Source organism: Vicugna pacos, chromosome 10 (assembly GCF_048564905.1).
Source record: "Vicugna pacos chromosome 10, VicPac4, whole genome shotgun sequence".
Lineage (NCBI taxonomy): Eukaryota > Metazoa > Chordata > Mammalia > Artiodactyla > Camelidae > Vicugna > Vicugna pacos.
In genome coordinates, this window is record NC_132996.1 from 38,656,292 (window position 1) to 38,675,422 (window position 19,131).

At 31.3% G+C, this 19,131-nt stretch overlaps 1 protein-coding gene across 11 annotated transcripts in view; it reads right to left on the minus strand.

The window, feature by feature from the left end:
• The window catches only part of SOX6 (SRY-box transcription factor 6), a 626,002-nt gene that overhangs the window by 470,671 nt on the left and 136,200 nt on the right, over positions 1–19,131 (minus strand). Inside the window, exon 5 of one of the 11 annotated variants that reach the window (XM_072969573.1) lies at positions 9,824–9,989. The exons of the other annotated variants lie outside the window; for them this stretch is intronic. The gene's annotated coding sequence lies outside the window, so the exon portion shown is untranslated. The remainder of the gene's footprint in view (positions 1–9,823; positions 9,990–19,131) is intronic. 11 annotated transcript variants of the gene reach the window in all.

Consider the following 19,131-nt stretch of genomic DNA (forward strand, 5'->3'; position numbering starts at 1 on the left):
AAATAAATCTATAGCAAAATGCTGTATATACAAAATCCTAAACTCATAAAGAATCCAAAAGATTCTTAAGTACTCACATTTTTAAAAAATGATTTTACCTTGTCTTTCTAGCAACTATTTTTTTTAAAAGTACAGATTAGAATTATGCAATATACACAATACAGCCCATTTCTTCATTTGCATTTAAACAATGGGGGATAGAATAAAATGCATCCAGAAAATAGTGTGGCTGACATATGTCTCACTTTTTCAATCATTGGACTCATTAGGAGTTAAGATCTCTAACTCTGGAGATACTTTATATTTGGAACAAGTTGGATTCCAGAGATTCAGGGCAAATAATATTTTAATATATGTCAATATGAAGTCAATAAATCTCATTTGTCATATCAATTCAGTCTTGTATTAAAAACAACAAACAACTTTGAATCTCATTATCAACTGATTTACACTATTGGTGAATTTTACAGCAAACAGGTTAAAAAGTACAAGCTTCCAAAATCACAGAGTTCATTATTATAAAAACAGGAAAAAAAGACTTTAATGCATACCTCCTCCTGCAGAGAATTTAGGAATAAACAAACAACATTTTATGATGGGCAAAAAATTAAGAATTATCTCACAAGAATTAATATACAACTTGAAGGAAGCTACTTCTTTAAGAACTAGAAAAGTTCTTAGAAGAAGACATTTACAAAATAAAGGTAGCCACTTTGTTCCTGACAGCAGCACATTTTCTTCTCTACGATAGAGAATAAAATGCCATCTTTCTGGAAAATCACAATCTGTTTAGTAAAACGAATCTTCAGAACACCCAGTAACCATGGATTGTTCCATTCCTCTATTAGTTCATTTGTTCATTCAGTAAATAGTGACCATGTGTTAAGGACTGCATTGGACAGTATGAACATGGAAGTTTTTTAAAATAAATAAAATCATTATGTTGTACACTTAAAACTAATATAATGTTAAGTGTCAATTATATCTCAATTTTAAAATCAATATTTTTTTAATCATGGCCTTTCCACTCAAAGATTTTTCAAACAAGCAATAATCCAAGTTGGACAACAGACTGTTATATCTGACCATGATAATGACATCCTCCATATTATTTAGTCATCAAATCTTTTGCACATTTCTTAGTTTACTAAATAAAAAGTACATTGCTGCAAATACTTCAAAATAAAAATGCACAAAGAATAAAAAGAGGAAATGTGCAAATGAAGAAATACAAATGCCCAATAATAAAAGTATGTACAGTCTCCCTAATAAATAAATGTAAATAAAATATTTTCAGCTATAATATTTTTAAAATATTTTGTAAACTGGACAAAAACTAGTATTTGGAGGATGTAGAAAAATAAACAGTTTCATGTACCATTCATGGGATTATAAATTGGGTACAACTTTTCTGGTAATCTGACATAAAGTGTTAAAATTTTTAATATCAATATCCTTTGAGCTTTAAACACTACTTCCAAAAATTATCCTAAGGAACTAATCACAAAAATGTTTAAAAGATATATACATGTAATACACATGTTCATTACAGATTTTTTATAACAGCCCCAAATTAGAAATAACCTACTAACTGCAAAAGTAAATTATGGTACATATATATAACACTACCCTGTAGTCACTAAAAATTATGATATAAATCTATATTTATTGACATAAAAAGATGGCCACAAAATATCACTGAATAAAGAATACATGTATAAGAACCAGCTTACAGAAAATCAAATGTGTACACATACACACACAAACACAAAGTAAAGTACAATTTAACAAAAATATTAACACTGAATGAGATACACTTTTTTTTATTCTTATGAGTTGGTATTATTTAGATTTTTTATACTTAACAGGTCCAATTTGTTCCAAAACAATAAAACTATTTCTAAAAGCCAGTACAGCATATCCATCCATCATTTACATATTCTAAAGTAGTCTCCAAATCCAGGCTAATTTGCTATTAATCTAGCAGCAAAAGCCAAACAGTAATATTAGCCACTAAAAGAAATACCTCTGAATTATAAGGCAACTTCAAACAAATATCTTGACATCAAATGAAGAAACCATAAACATTTTCACAAAGCATGTCCCACTCTACCAAAAATAGGTAATAGATCAAAGGTAAACAGCAAATAAAAACACTGCTACCTCCCTGTATAATTAGACTTTAAAAGCTTTCAAGCTACATTTTTAAATCCTGCTTAAAGCTATCTTTAAGCCACACCCATTTCTCTTTTTTTAAACACTGAACTCCTTTTTTTTTTTTTTTTAGCAAGAAGGGTCAAGCATCAACTGTGGTTGAATTAAATGACCTTCCAACTCTGAGAGTCAATAACCAAAGGCATTTTTTTAACGTACCAGAGTGCTTCCAAAAACACCTGTAACAAAATTTTGCCACCTTTACATTAAGTTATAACACCACATGTTTAAAACTCAAGTCAAAGACTGATTCATTGATTTAATAATGTTATACATAATGAGCCACTGAAGTTAAAACAAACTACCTTAAAACATTTACTTTCTCAACTAACTTGAAATACATCAATATATCAATGCCTTGTCTTTTATACATCAAAATAAAAATTAGAGAGACATTTAAAAATATTATGTATGCAAATTCAAATAGGTTTTCCTGGAAATGTCATTTTACGTTAAAATTACTATTCTCCTCTAGGTTGCATCAATTTTAAAAAAATGCAAAACCCTCCTCACTATTATCTTTTGCTGTGTGTAGCATTGCTAGGCTGAAGCCATGTTTTTTAACTCTATCATTCTTAGCGTTTCTTTTTTTCTTAATAAACACAGTAATTATGTAGAATTTGAATGAATATAAAAAATGAAATGCGAAATTCATCTTGCAAAGATCCAGCAATCCCATTCCTGGGCATATATCCAGAGGGAACTCTAATTCAAAAGATACATGCATCCCAATGTTCACAGCAGCACTATTTACAATAGCCAAGACATGGAAGCAACCTAAATGTCCACTGAGAGATGACTGGTAAAGAAGTTGTGGTATATTTATACAATGGAATACTACTCAGTCATAAAAAAAGAAAAAATAATGCCATTTGCAGCAATATGGATGGACCTGGAGATTGTCATTCTAAGTGAAGTGAGCCAGAAAGAGAAAGAAAAATACCACATGGTATCACTCATATGTGAAGAAAAGAAAAAGGACACTAATGAACTCATCTACAAAACAGAAACAGACTCACAAACATAGTAAACAATCTTATGGTTACTAGGGGAAAACGGTGGGAAGGGACAAATTTTGGAGTTTGAGATTTGCAAAGGTTAACCACTATATATATAAATTAATTTAAGAAAACAAATTTCTTCTGTATAGCACAGGGAACTATATTCAATATCTTATAATAACTTGAAATGAAAAAGAATATGAAAACAAATATATGTATATATATGCGTGATCGCGACATTATGCTGTAAACCAGAAATTGACACATTGTGACTGATTATACTTCAGTAAGAAAGGAAACTGATACTAATTTAATGCCCAAATTTTTAAAAATGCAATTGCTGACAATTAAGAGTATCACAATAGTAAATGGGAAAATGAGGTTTTACTTACTGATTGATATTTATATCTCCTAAGGCAAAAGAAGAGTATTTCTGATGTATCAAGGAAGGTAACTTAGATGCTACTTAGTGCAACATTCTGCTTTCCTGGAACAAGAACCTATTTTCTCATAGAAATAAGAACTTCCCCTAATCTTAAAAATCTCCAACGATAGTTATTTCTGAAGCCTACTCCTAGTCGCCTATCTATGTATTCTATGCAGCTTAATCTACATTTTCAATATAATTTCAGTATTGAGGTCCACAATTTAGAGGGATATTGGCAAGCATACAGAGGAGAATGGCTTAAAAATTTTAGAGGAAACATTTCATATTTGAATGGTTGTATGTTCTAAAGATAGTTAGTTGGAATGAACTTTGGAGATCATCGAGTCCAGAGGTCCTCAAACTCTTTGGTCTCAGGACTCCTTTACATTTTAAAAACTTATTCAGAGTCTCAAAGAGCTACAGTTATATTTATCAAGTTATTATATTTGAAACTAAAGCTGAGAAAATTTTCATTATTAATTCATTTAAAATAAAATAAATGATTAAATAACAATCATTTAGTGATAAACCTATTACATGGCAACATAAATAACATGATTTTAAAATATAAGCATATTTTCCAAAACAAAAAGATTAGAAGACTGGCATTGTTTTGCATTTTTCAACATCTCAAATGCCTAGTTCAAGAAAAGACAACTGGATTCTCTTAGGTGCTACTGCATTCAATCTGTTGTGATATGCTGGTTTGCTGAAAGTATGTGAAAAATATCCATCTTCACATATATATGAAGTTGGAAAGAGGCAGAGTGTTTTAATAGCCTTTCAAAATAATTGTAGCTCTTCTTCTTTGATACTATATCAAAATTTGGCAAGTCATAGTTTCTAAAAGGTTCACTGTAATATGGAATCCAAAACCTGGTATCAATGAACTTTCTATATTCTGTTACTTTAAAAACCATGTCTTTAAATGTATCTTTTACTCATGCATGATTGTGCAACATCATGCATTGGTTCATTTGGAAAACATTAGTTCACTGAGTTGTGCAGATCTTCAAAACATTGACATTTCATTGTTCAACATTTTTAAAAATCACATTTGTTAATATCACCACCAAACTTAGCAGAAAAGTTTTTAAATATTGGAAAGCATCAAGCTGATGGTTGTGGCTACAAGTTTTCCAAACAACCAATTTTCTTTTCAAAGCTCAAATTTTATTGTTGACAACAAATAGTGTCAGTTGCTTTTCTTAAAATGGTAGGCTCATTTTGCTCATTTTTGAGAATGTATCTGCCAAATATCCAAGTTTGAATAACCACTGTGTGTCTGTTAGTCGTACTTTCAAGTAAAAATGATGTTTTATTAAAAAAAGCAGTTAGTTCAGCTTGCAACTCAATCTTACAAGTGATTTTCCTCACGATAACTTCAGTACTTGGATAGGGAGCATAAGTGCTTTATGCATACTTCCCAGTTAATCACAGAGTATTAAAAAATGTACTTAAGCATCAAGAATTAATAAAATCAATAATTTATAGTGCTTTATCTACAACATTCTTAATCAAAACTAGGTTTTTTTTTTTTCTGTGAGTGGCCATGATTTTAAAAAATTCAATGACTATTAACATAGTTTGGTGCCACTGCCTTGATCTGTGCTAAGGCACCAACAGTTCTGCCTAAAATCACTTTGCATCCTCAGTGTAAATGTCAACACAGTGAAAAAGGCAAATAGCATCAGAGTATTATGTTGAAAATAGTTTTGACTTTTTAGACCCCTTGGAAGGGTCTCAGGGGTCCCTATGTGTCCATAGACCACATTTTGATAGCTGCTTATCTACTCTGATAATCCATTTTGCAGCTAAGGGAAATATCTCATTTAATATCTTCAAGCCAACAAAGGAAAGATAGCACAGTGAGTGTAATATGGTAAATACTGACTGAAAGTTAGTTTCTCTTTCTTCTTTCCAAAAGAAAGAACAACACTAGTGGGTGGGAATTACAAGGTGGTGGATTTTTAGCTCAGTCCAGACAAATCTTTAAAGCAATAGAATAAGCTGCCTCACAAAATAGAGACATATTCCTGGAGTTGTCAGAGTTAAGGCTGGATGACTGTTTGCCAGGGATGCTGTAGAAAGAATTCTTACACTAATTTTAAAGTTGTACCAAAACTTAACTGATTATATAATCACTTGGAAAGCTTTTATAAAATTTAAATATCTAGGCCCCACCCCAAACCTACTAAACTGGAATCTCCTTGAGTGGGCCAGGAGTTTCCAGTTTTTTAAAAGCTCCAGAAGTGATTGTTAAAACCTGCCTGGCTGTAGATGGTGTTCAAGAACTGCTACAGCAGATCTCCTCTAAAGTCACTAACACTTTAACATTCTACAATTTTATATTTTATCCACATCCACTGGGAAGTATACTCTTACACTTTAATATAACATTTCCTAAGTACTTTAACACATTATAGATGGTCAAGATCAAGGTATTTCTGGGTCAGAAGAGGAGGAATTAATGTTACATTTCCTAGACCTGCCACTTCTCCCCTGCCAACATGTGCAGCAGAATAGTAAATCAGAGATAGAATTGCCTAAGTTTGACACATTTTCACAACTGCTAACACTTTATTACCCTCTGAAATAACACTTTAAGAGATCTGTCTGTGAACAGAATGGTCAGTATAAAAATAGTATCTACATGAAAAATGAATGAGATTATTTAGAAGAAGGCAGCATGTCTCCCACTTCACAAAGGCAGCTTATTGCCATGAACCAAGACCAAAATATGGACCACAAACTTCCAAAAGCTATTTACAGAATTACTGTATGAATTCATCCCCAAAAGTCTTTCATCTTGAGGTCTTGGCTACAGAAAAATTCTATATACTTCATAAACACAACATAAGGCAGCTTTTCCACTTGATCAGAATCAAACAAAAATTTGGCAGGTCAAAAAAAAAACTTGGAAAATATTTTGTAACTTTTCACTGAATAAATTGTTCTTTTTTATCCCTTCCTTCATGTCCCCTGTTTTCTTAGCAAAATAGAGTCCTTTGAAATAAACCTACTATTGTGTTTTTAATATGCTTTTTTTTTTCTTGCAGCCTGTCTGATTTCAGACATATACGGTATCAGCTTAGTAAAAAATGTCAGAGAAGGTCTTGTGTGAGCAGGACTGAAGAAAAAGTGATCATCGAAACATAATCTTCAGACCCCATGCTTCAGAAGTACTGGGGTCCTTATAAAAAAATTTTTTTTAAAGATTGTTGGGCCCCAGTTCCTACCCAGACCTATTGACTCTGTAATTCTAAAAGTATGGCCTAGGGGTCTAGTTTAGCATAGCCCCCAAGTGATTTCTATGCACACTAAAATTCAACAACTGCTGGCCTAAAGGGCAACCATGTTAAATGAGGGTAAGCTCACAAAAACTTTTGTGCAAAAACAAAAATTTTATAACTCTACAAAATATTTTTACCTTGCTAAAAAGATTCTCAATGTTTTTGGATTTCTTCTTTTTTTAATAAAATGTTTTCTTGAACGTAAGGATGAGTCAGAAACTAGGCATGGAATTTAACTTAAAAATTAAGTTTTAGTTATTGCAGGGTTTTTTTTTTCGTTTGATAACGATGCATGCAATTCTCCAGCAATTCAACTAACATTTCTGAGAGCCCAAAGGATGCATAGCATGAGTTAGAATCTCTGGGGATACAGAACAATAAAGCACAATCCCAAATCTCCAGCAACTGACAATTTTAATATTTATCTTATTATTTATTTATCTTATAATATTTATCTTATTTCAAATTATAATATTTATCTTACAATTTGGATTCATTGTAAGATAAATATTATAGTCCGAGTAGTCTCAGCATTTGCAGTTGCATTATCATATCCAGAAAGAGTAGAGGATTCCATCCCTGATGAGTTTTCTCTCCCTGAATCCAGCTCACAAAATAAAGCGGCATAACATTTTAAAAGCAATCATTTAACCAAAAGTTTGTAAACAAGTACTAGTTTTTTATGATTGTAATTTTTTGTAATCAGGCCACTATTTCCTATAGGGTAAATTCACAGAAAAATGAGGCAGGGCTGTTCTTTATACTCATTTTAGATAGTTAAATAAAGATAAATTTAAAGATATCTATAAAGGGTCCATTTTGATACTCATTTTAAGAAACTCTTCTTGTTACCACTCTCAGTACCACTCCCTCTTAACCACAAATAATGACTTTGGTAATGGAGCTCTGTAATTTAAAGTATCAGGCAAATAACACCAAGTTACTTATATGAATTGACACCGCCTGTTGTGCAAATATGTACTTAGGATGAGATTATAAAAATAACAGCTGCATTATCAACTGGATTCAGACCAGAACAATTTCTGTGAATGCAGAGTCAGCACAGTCTGAACTTGCTACATAGCAGGTATGCTGCACTTTATATTTTTTAAGCACTTCTCGACTCGTGATACAAATTGAAAGGTAAAGAGATGCTAAAAGTAGAAGAGAAAAATAAAGATTTGGTGACTATGGGCTAATTATCTAAGGGTCCTAATTCCTAAAGTAAATCATAGTTACTATCATTTATGTTTGTTCTGTGCCAGTACTGTGTTAAGTCCTAGAAAAACAAAAGTGAATGAAATAGACTTGGTGATTCAAGGAAGTTCACAATGTAGTAAAGGAGAAAAATAATTACAGCTTTGTGTGAGATACATTAAGTAAAGAAAACATTATTAAACTATGCAGTCTCATTTTCTGAAATAAAAATTATGCATAGAAAATGGAGATGTTGCCATTTACCGCCCAAGATTTTTGTGAGGATTAGAGATAAGAAAATGCTTCCTAAATGGGATATGTCTTCTATAAGGGTATTTCCCTTTTTACTTTTTCCCTGAGATTCCGTTGAAATGTGCCAAAGTCACAACTTACACAGATCATCTAGTGGCTAATATAACCACCCACTTTTTAAAGAATGTCTTAAGGGTACATGACCTTGGCAATGCTAACCCATCATCACACCTAATAACTACACACTGCATATCCACAGGGAGCTCAGTCATACACTATGGATTAGTCCTTCTCAGACCTAATTAAGTCTTTTGCTCACTCTCAAAAACACAGAAACAAACCAAGAGACTCATGTAGAGAGATTCTGCTTATCTTTTTAATGTATATCCTTCATAAATATTCAAAGATTTCATTGTGAAGTCCAGATAAGATCTGACCTGGCATCTCTCAGAGACTGTCTCACTTCCTAAGTGAAAAATATCTGGGGTAGCAGGATGAGATGCACTCAAGTTTACAGACACATAACTCACATGACAAGTTAGTGACAGAGCTTTCATTTTACTCAGTTTCCAATTACTGGGCTCATGTCCATTCTGTGAGGAATATAAATGTCTCCTGTTACTTCATCTGTAAAATGGGATACTCAGTATTCACTTCTCTCATAGTATGTCAGTTTCACTACTTTTGACAAAAGACATTTTGTAAAATAGAAAGGGGATAAATATCCGGGGTGAAATATATTTCTCTGGTGCCAGCACCTTCCCATTTCCCCCAACTGCAGTCAACCACCAATTTCTACATCTTCGCCTTGGAAGCTTTCTAATCTCACTTTTTCTTTTTTCTGATTCACAGTGAGATTGATGGGACTGTGTGTGTGTGTGTGTGTGTGTGTGTGTGTGTGTGTGTGTTTAGATATACTTAGGAAAAATACCCTATACTCATAATTCTCATTTCCCTTCATTACTGCTCTCATGCCACCATTGGGACAAAAACCATTGCTTTATTAATGTGAGGAGATGAAAGAAAAGCACAGGGCTCTCCACTACTCTAATCCCAGCCCTAAATTTCACCCTTATCAGTGCTGTTTCTCCAGAATACTCAACAGAAGAAGGAGGAGAAGGAGGAGGAGGAGGAGATGAGTAGGCATTATTAAGCAAAAGGCTGATATTTATTTTCTCATTAACTCTTCATAATTACTTTATGATGGGATTACTACCCTCATTTAAAAAAAGAAAGAACTGAAATTCAATGGGATTAAATATTTACATAGGTAGTAAGTGGCAGGGGTTGGCACTCAAATTCACAATCTCTGGTTTCAAAGCTAGTGTATTTTCCATATTTCATTAAGTAGCATTCCTTAATATTTTAAATCTTACATTTTTCAAAGCCTACTGATTCTGAAGCTGAAAGAGCTTCTTTTAAGAAATTCTAAATCTCACCATTTCTGTACACTGATTCTACTCCTGCTCTTCAGCCACCATATTTCTATGGGACAGGCACCATACCAAGTCCACACATCAGCCTATAACTCAAAGTCTCCTTCTTGCACTCTCTACTTCAGAGTAGTTTCCCAGGACAATCTTACTGGACAGAGGAGTCTTTCTTCTAAAAAAAATGAAAATATTCACCATGTGTATCACATATGTAATAAACAAACTTCCAAAACTTAAATAGCAATATTCTTAAGATCAAGGAGGTTATTTTATATATTAAATAAATTAAATTTAAGGTGGTTTCAAAAATTAAATATGCAAATTTAATTTATTTCCAAGAATAAAATAATCTAAAATTTTAGGCTTAAAATTGTAATGTAAAAGTACAAAAATTAAAACAGTATATTATTGGTATAGGAATAATAGATCAATGAACAGCAAAAAAATCTAGAGACAGATGACAATTTATAGAAGAATTTAGTCTATGATATAAGTGACTTCAAATCAGTGGACAAATGATAAACTATTCAACAAATGATGCTGGGAATGGGTAGATATTTGGAAAACTAACACTGAATCTCTACCTCCACTTTATGCAAAAGCAAATTCCAGATAGATTTTTTAAATGTAAAAACTAAAAACATAGAGAATCCTCAAGAAAATCTAAATGACTATACTTATAATCTTTAGATAAGAAAGATCTTTCTAAGCATGACATTAAAACAAGAAAAAGATTAATAAAATGGACTGTATTAAAAATGTTAAACTTCTATATAAAAAGAGGCCATTAACAAAGTTAAAAAATAAACCACAAACCAGAAAAAAAGTCTATTTTTGGTATCATAAGGCAAAAGAGAACAACAAATCAATAAGAAAAAAATACAAAAATAGGTCACAAAAATAAATGGAATATTTACAAATGAGAAAATAGGAAAAGAAAATAAGCTTTAAAAATGTATTAGATATCACAATTAATTTTTAAACTGCTAAGTAATATAACAAATCATATCTCAACACAAGATAAGAAAGATTTAAAATATTGTTAATATGAATGTTTATGAGCATAAGGAACTGGGCATTCTCATTCACTGGTGAGAATGTAATATAGCACAACTTTTCTGGAGGGCAGTTTGACAATTCTGCATTCCTTGTATCATTTATAGAAAAAATTTAAACAATGTGAAAGAGCATAAGAAAAAGTAAAAGATACTCTTTCTAATACATTCCAATTTTAAATGTACATGTCCTTTGATACAAAAATTTGACTTCTATTTTATCCTAAGGAAATTATTGGACAAGTGGATAAAGAGCACACATATAAAAATATTCACTGAAGTCTTATTTATAACAGCAAGTAGCTGGAAACAACCAATTATTCATCAACATTGGAATAAACAGGGTATAACCATAAAAACACTACAATTAAGTCATTATAATTGTGACATATATCCATAATTCTCAAGAAGAAAGATATCCACAGCACATTGTTACTGAGGGGAAAAAACTCTAAAGAAGCATATGTACTTATTCCAATAGAATAAAAACACATAAACTATTATATAGGCATGTATGCATATGAACACAAAAAAGGATATATAGCAATATTCTGTTTATGAGTGTTGCTATCTATATCTATGTATATATAATGCATAAATAGAAAGAGAAAGGATATACAGCAAAAGTTATTAATGAGTGCTGAGATTATCACTGAAATTTTCTTTTTTCTCTACTCATTTCCTTATTGTCTGAATTTTTTAAGTGCACTGACATTCATTTCTTGTATAATCAGAACAAAAAGGATATTTATTTTTAATTAAATTTAAAAATAGGCAAAGGTTTAATTAAGGTTCAAACACAACTTTTTTATACCAAACTATAACCCCAAAAAAGATATTGAAAAAGATAATCCTAACTAATATCAATAAGAATAACAATGCTAAATCTAAAATGTTAGGTTTAAATCTACTGTAGGAGGAAAATGACTAGACCTACCCTGGTTAAACAAATTCGCTGTGTGTGAATATACATATTACACATGCACAAATAATGTATGTAAATATGTTATATCCATAGCAATAGCATGATCTAGTATTTGGTGATATTAGCATACTCTTCCTAAAACAGCAGTGTTTTACATTGACGCACTTACTAAGAGTCTTCAAAATGTCCATCAGTTTAACCCAGCTCCACTGCTATAAATCTAGCTTAAGGAGAAAGTCATAAACACAAAAATAATTTTTACACAAATATATTTATTCCAGAATTATTTAAAAGAGTAAAGCCAGAGAGGCTGGTTATAGATCCTATTTCTGTAAAATAAGGATATATATAAATGTGTTTACATAAGCATAGAAAAAGTATAAAAGAATACCCAGAAAACTCTTCATAGTGGAACAAAGTATTGACTCTTCACTTCACATATTTCCATATTTGATTTTGGACATGAGCAATACTTTCATAATTTAAAATGCAAAAGAGTAAAAGAGAGAAAATGGCAATAACAATAACAATAATTTAAAGCAACCTATATCTAAAAGTAAGGGGAAGTTTAATTAAAATATAGTCTACTCACTAGGCATAACATTATGTGGTTATTAAAATTCTTATTTAGAATACTGGGTAATAGCGTAGGAAAACATTTATGTCATAATGTGAAGCAAAAAAGGGATAAAAATTATATTTACATACTTCTAAAAAAATAAAGCCAATGCTTAAGAAAACAACTGGAAGAAACCATTAAGTTGTTAACAAGGGCTGCCACTGGGTATGGGACTAGGAGTAAATTCTTTTTTTTTTCCTCTTGTAGTTTTCTAAATTTCTATAATGCTGAACATTATGGGAAAAAATGAATTAAGCAGGACAAAAGTATGCAATTCTACTTCATACAGAGTTCACACTTGCACATGTCACTATCTTGACCAACTTTCAGAGAGTTTTTTCTGAACTATAATTAGCATGCAAGTAAATCTCTTTAATTAGTAATGTGAATTTTATATCCTATATCCAAAAATAAGGGAAAGTTTCAGTAAAATATAGCTCATTACTAGGCATAATATTATGTTTAAGTAAAACTTTCATTTGGAATGCTAGGTAATAGCATAGGAAAATGCTCATGTGGCACATATTCACTCTATTGTACAATTAAAGTTTTAATTTAGCCAGTAGAATTACCTAACTTCCTTTGAATCAGCAATATCTCTGTGAAGTATGGAGTAAGATTAACTGCTTTTTCCTGTTAAATAATTTCAGTTTCTGCATCTATAAAATGCACATAATAATACTACACTGCCTCACAGATTTGCTGCTAAGATTAAATCAGACAATATGTATAAATCAATTAGTACAATCACCTAGTACTTAGTATACTCAATTAATGGTAGCAATTATTACTATTATGGGCAACTTACTCTCTCCTTTCTGTTAGGATAAACTCTATGCAAGACAGATCAGAATGAAAGAAGGATGTTTTTAAATTAAAAATAAAGATTTAAGTATCAGAATCAACCTAAAACAGTTAACAGTGTGAAAATACAAAATTATATCTGGGAAGTTACTTATTTAAACTTTATTCTGCAAATGTACATTTTTAAAAGAATGCAATATTTACTCTTTCTATGCTCAAGTAATTGTTAGCACACAGAATCTCACAATAAAAGAAAATCAGCTGTCCCTGCATAGTTAACCTCCTAAAGTAAGAATTACATTGCATACTATGAGTTTTTTAATCTTCCTTACTTACAAAAATAAGTAGTGGGCCAGGTTCTGCCACCTGGACATAGTTTGCTGAACCCTGATTTAGTGGACTCCCCAGCTGGATATCCTCTAAATCACTCTCTAATCTAAGACCTTCTAGGAATACTTCTTCAATAATAATATCTTCTAAATCAGTGTTTTCAAAGTGTGTTCTATATTACATTCATTTCCTGAGATATTAGTAGAAGTTACACTTCAATAAAATTCTTTGATTATAAAAGCTTAGGAAATTCTTGGTTGAACAAATTTTGTGTCTCTAGAACTTCTTTATACTTTAATGTTTTTCAAAATCTCCAAAAAGACCATACAGAGTGCAACTCACTAAGTCATTATTTTGGCAAAAAAATTTTGAATGCCTATTCAACTAGTGATGTGGATATATAAATATATCAAATAGGCAAAAGTCTCTGCCTTCATTGAGTTTACATTCTAATGGGGGGAGCAAACAGTAAACAAAATAACTAAATAATATGAATAGTATTTTAAGTGATACAGAGAAAAGTGAAGCAGCTGGAGGATACAGCATGCCAGAGTTGGAAGTATGATGCACAGGATGTTCAGAGATTAAATGTAAATGGGAAATACTCCAATTTAAAATCCTCATTAAATGTGGCTTATCAGAGACACTTCTAAGTCATGAGAATACAAAAAGATAACAGTAAGTGGGTTTTAAAATATAACATGCAAACACTAACAAAAAGAAAACTTAAAAAACTTTAAAAATTAGGAAAAATATATAAGATTTAAATGATCAGCAAATTTGACTTAATTGACATATTTAGACATATCTAGAATGGTGCACCGAACAGTTGAAACAACTACACTACAAATATTATTTTAAGCAAATATTCATCATACTTAATGGTAAAATGTTGCAAGTTTTTTCTTTGAGGTAGAGAATACAACTAGGATGCCCACCATCACTACTTCTATCCTCAACATTGTATTAGAAGTCTTAAACAGTACAAGAAGGCAAGAAAAAGAAATATAAGGCATAAGGGTTGAAAAAGAAGAAATCAAACTGTCCTTATGTGCAAATCATATGATCATACAGGTAGAAAATTCAAAAGAATCTACAGAAAAAGAACTATAATTAAAAAGTGAGTTTGGCAAGTTTGTTTTATGCAAGGGCATTGTACAAAGAAGTATACTGCATGTCGATACACAACCCCAAACAAATGGAATTTATAGACCCATTTACATGAAACCATTACAAATATCTAAGTAAAACTTCTAATGAAATATACAAGACTTAATATTGCAGTAAACTATAAAATGTTTTTGAGTAAAAAAAACTTAGAGTGCTATTCTATGCTCATGGATTAGAAGACTCAAATTGTAATAAAGTCAATCTCAGATTCAATGCAATTCCAATCAATTCCAACAGTTTGCTGCATGTGTATGCATGTATGTATGTATGTGTATATATATATACACACACACACACATATAACTTGTTAACTTGATTCTAAAATATGAAAATCCAAGTATCCAAGAAAAGCTAAGAAAACCTGAAGAAGAACACAAAGGATAGACTTGGTCTATCAGATATTGAGATTAATTATAAAGCAAAAGTAATTAGGACAGAAAAGAACTGGCCCTGGGTAGGGGGAAAACACTTCAAAGGAACAGAATCAAGAGAGGAGGAAGAGGACAATAGCCAAGGCATGGAAGTAACCTAAGTGTCCATCAACAGATGAATGGATAAAGAAGATGTGATGTATATATATACAATGGAATATTACTCAGCCATAAAAAAGAATGAAATAATACCATTTGCAGCAACATGGATGGACCTAGAGATTATTATACTAAGTGAAGTAAGTCAGGTAGGGAAAGACAAATATTACATGATTATCACTTATATTCAGAATCTTAAAAAAAATAGTACAAATGAACTTATTTACAAAACAGATTCACAGACATAAAGAACAAACTTATAGTTACCAAAGGGGAAGGGGGGGCTGGAATACATTGGGAGTATGAGATTAACAGATGCACATTACCATATATTAAAAAAATAACAAGTATTTTCTATGTAACACAGAGAACTATATTCAATATTGTAATAAACTATAATGGAAAATAATCAAAGAAGAATATAGATACATACATATATGTATAATTGAATCACTTTGCTGAACACCTGAAACTAACACACTATTGTAAATCAAGGATATTTCAATTAAAAAAAGGAGGAGGGGGAAGGGAAAGGAGAAAAAGAAGAGGAGGAGGAGGAAGAAGAGAAACTAAGCAAATATAGGTACTTGATTTACAGCAAAGTTATAAGTTGGCACTACTAAGCCATGGGGAAAGGATAGGGTTGATTTTGTTCATTTATTTTTTTCAATAAATGATCCTGAGTCAATTAGATATCCATATGGAAAAACAAAGTAAAATCTGACCCCATCCTCATATCATACCAAAAACATCAATTCCAAGTGATCTATAGATCTGAATTTGAAAGGTAGAACAACAACCAGAGACTTTGAACCTGAGATCAATGAACCTCTAGGGATTCCATGGAAAGATTTCAAAGGTTCCATAAACACCACAAAGTTGTACATAAGCATGTACATATTCCTGGGGAAATTATCTATACCTTCTATCACCTTCTCAAATAAAACAAACAAACTAAAAATGTGTAAGAATGTCCTCATGAATTCAAGGTAAGATTTCTTAAGACATTGAAACATTAACTAAAATGAAAAAAATAGATAATTATTAAATAAGTATATATAATATAATAAATATTAAGAATTTCTGTTCATCAAAAGACATCATAAGAGAGTGAAAGGGTCCTCAAAGTGTGGGAAAAGATATTTCCAAGACACAAAGGACACCATTGGTGTCCCTATTTAAGAGTTTCCTGGCCCACTTATGATTTTAGCCAGATCTGTAATAGACAGTTCCATGTAAGCTCAGACTCAACTGGTTCTGGCAAGTATTTCATCTTTAGTACTCACTAAACATCCTGCCAACTTCTGCTTCAGGACCTTCTTTAAAGGCTTTGAGAGTACATATACCCCAACAGAAGCTCAGCTTGGGAATTAGGGGAGTAAATGCCCCTAGAGGAAACTCTGAACCATACTGAATAAGTGCTTCAGACTCCTTTCCTTCAGGAAGGCATTCTGTGCTCTTCTCAGAGGTCCTAGAGAAATGAAGTCCTCAGTGCCTATAGTGGTAACCTTAATGATGGCTTTTCCTTCTTCCCTGATGCACTGTCACCACCAACTCTCTTCTACTTCCTGGAATCACTCCCAAAAAGCTATCTGTACCCTGGTCCTTGTCATAGACTCTACCTCTGCTGACATCCAAACTAAGACAACATATAAAATGGTTTGAATCCAAAATATATTAAGAATTCCTCCAAATCATTAAGAAAAAGATAAGCAATTGAATAGAAACATAAGCCAAAAAAAAAAACTTTAAAAGGAACTTTACAAAAGAGGATTTCCAAATTGCCAATAAACATACAAAAATGTTTAACTTCATTAATATTTACGGAAATGCAAGTTAAAATCATAATAAAAGGTACATCATAACCACCAGAATTCTAAAACTACAAAGACTGATACTCTCAGTAACGGGAAAAGTTGTATGACAGGAACTTTTATGTATTGCTGGTGGAAGTATAAATTAGTAAAACAGTTGGCATCACCTAACATAGATAAAAATACCACATCCTATGATCCAGAAATTCCACTTTTAAGTATTTACACAACAGACATGCAACCAAGAGTACAAGAATGCTTATAGCAGCATTATTGATATTGGCCCCAAATTAAAAGGTTCTATCAACAGTAAAATGAGTAAACCATGATACAGTCATACAGTAGAATACAGCAATGAAAATCAGAAAATTACTGCTACACAAAATAATAAAGGTGGATCTCAGAAGTATAATATGAAATGAAAGCATCCAGACAAAAATAGATACATAATGTATGACTCCAATTATATAAAATATAGAAAACATGCAAACCAAAACTATGTTGTTTAGGGATGCATGCTCTGGACATAAAACTTTAGAGAAAAGCAAAGAAGTGATAACTTTATCTCTGGAGTAAGAAAGTGAGTAGTGGTTGGTAGAGGAGCAAGAAGGACTGCAGGCGGTTTAGAAATGTTCTATTCCCTAAGCTAGGTGGTGGTTACACAGATATTCATTCTATGATAAAACATCTTTGCTGTGTGCATCTTTCTACTAGGACATTATATTCCATAATATAAGGGTCAAAAAAAGTTTTTCTTAAATGTCTGACATTTATACATAAGATAAACAATCTAATACAAAATGATAGAAATGCAAACTAAAACTGTGAGATACTAGTTTTCACTTGTATGATTTACGGCATGAAGAAATAGGCATTCAAACATTATTGTTAGGAGTACAAATGGTCACAGTATCTATGAAAGGCAATTTGATAATTCCTATTTAAAATTTAAATTGCATACAACTGTTAACCCTCAATTCCACTTCTGGGAATTTTTCCTACAGATATATTTGTACGTGAAGGATGTACATAAAGGATATTCAATGCAACATTGTTAGTAATACCTAAAGATTAGAACTAAACAAAAAGTCCATTAAAGAGGAAGGGTTAAATAAGTTATAATATATTAATACATTGAAATATTATGTAACCAGTTAAAAGGAATGAGAAAGGATTATATGTCCTAGTAGGTATATCTTTTATATATATATATATATATATATATATATATATATATATATAATGAAAAAAGCAAGATACAGGCAAACATGTACAATATAATACCATTTGTGTTAAGAAAGCACTTCATAGTGTATCTCTAAATGGATCCATAAGAAACTGTTTATAAAATGGCTTTCAGGGAGGGAATATGAGAAACTGAGGAACTCATAGGAAATAAATAGGAGATCAACTTTTTACTCTATACTTTCTATACTTTTGTAAATTGTTACCATACATTTGACCTATTTAAATAAATAAATATATTTATTCTGTTTTCTTTTGTGTGTGTGTTTTTCACTTGTTTTTAAAAATATATTTATTTTGGAATTGAGTTTCACCAAAGTCTCATAGTCCCTGAAATATAATAAATATATTATTTTGTGAATAATAATAAGATATAAAGATTACCTGGCACGGCTTTATTTTTAAAGTATACTATCCTATGCACAATTCATATATTAACTACAAATATCTTTTATATTCCCTGGAGTCAGTATAACTGACTAAATCTAGGAATGAAGTTTTGGGATTTATCATCCTGGTATGATGATCTCAGTATATGGAAATACCTTTAAGATGACATACTGTTTTTCAAATATACTACGAAATATTGCAAAACAAAGCAAGAATGAGGGATATTTTAGACTTGTACTAATGAATACCAGAATAAACACTATAGAACAAGATCATATAAATGACAAGAGAACAAGTCATGACTATGCCTAGACAGGTCCACTAAACATATACTCACTCTTTTTGTAATTTTAGATAATTTTTTAATTTTACCCAGGCATACTTGAACAATTCTGTCTTCCAGCTGACTTAACCATTTATATAAAAGTAAAA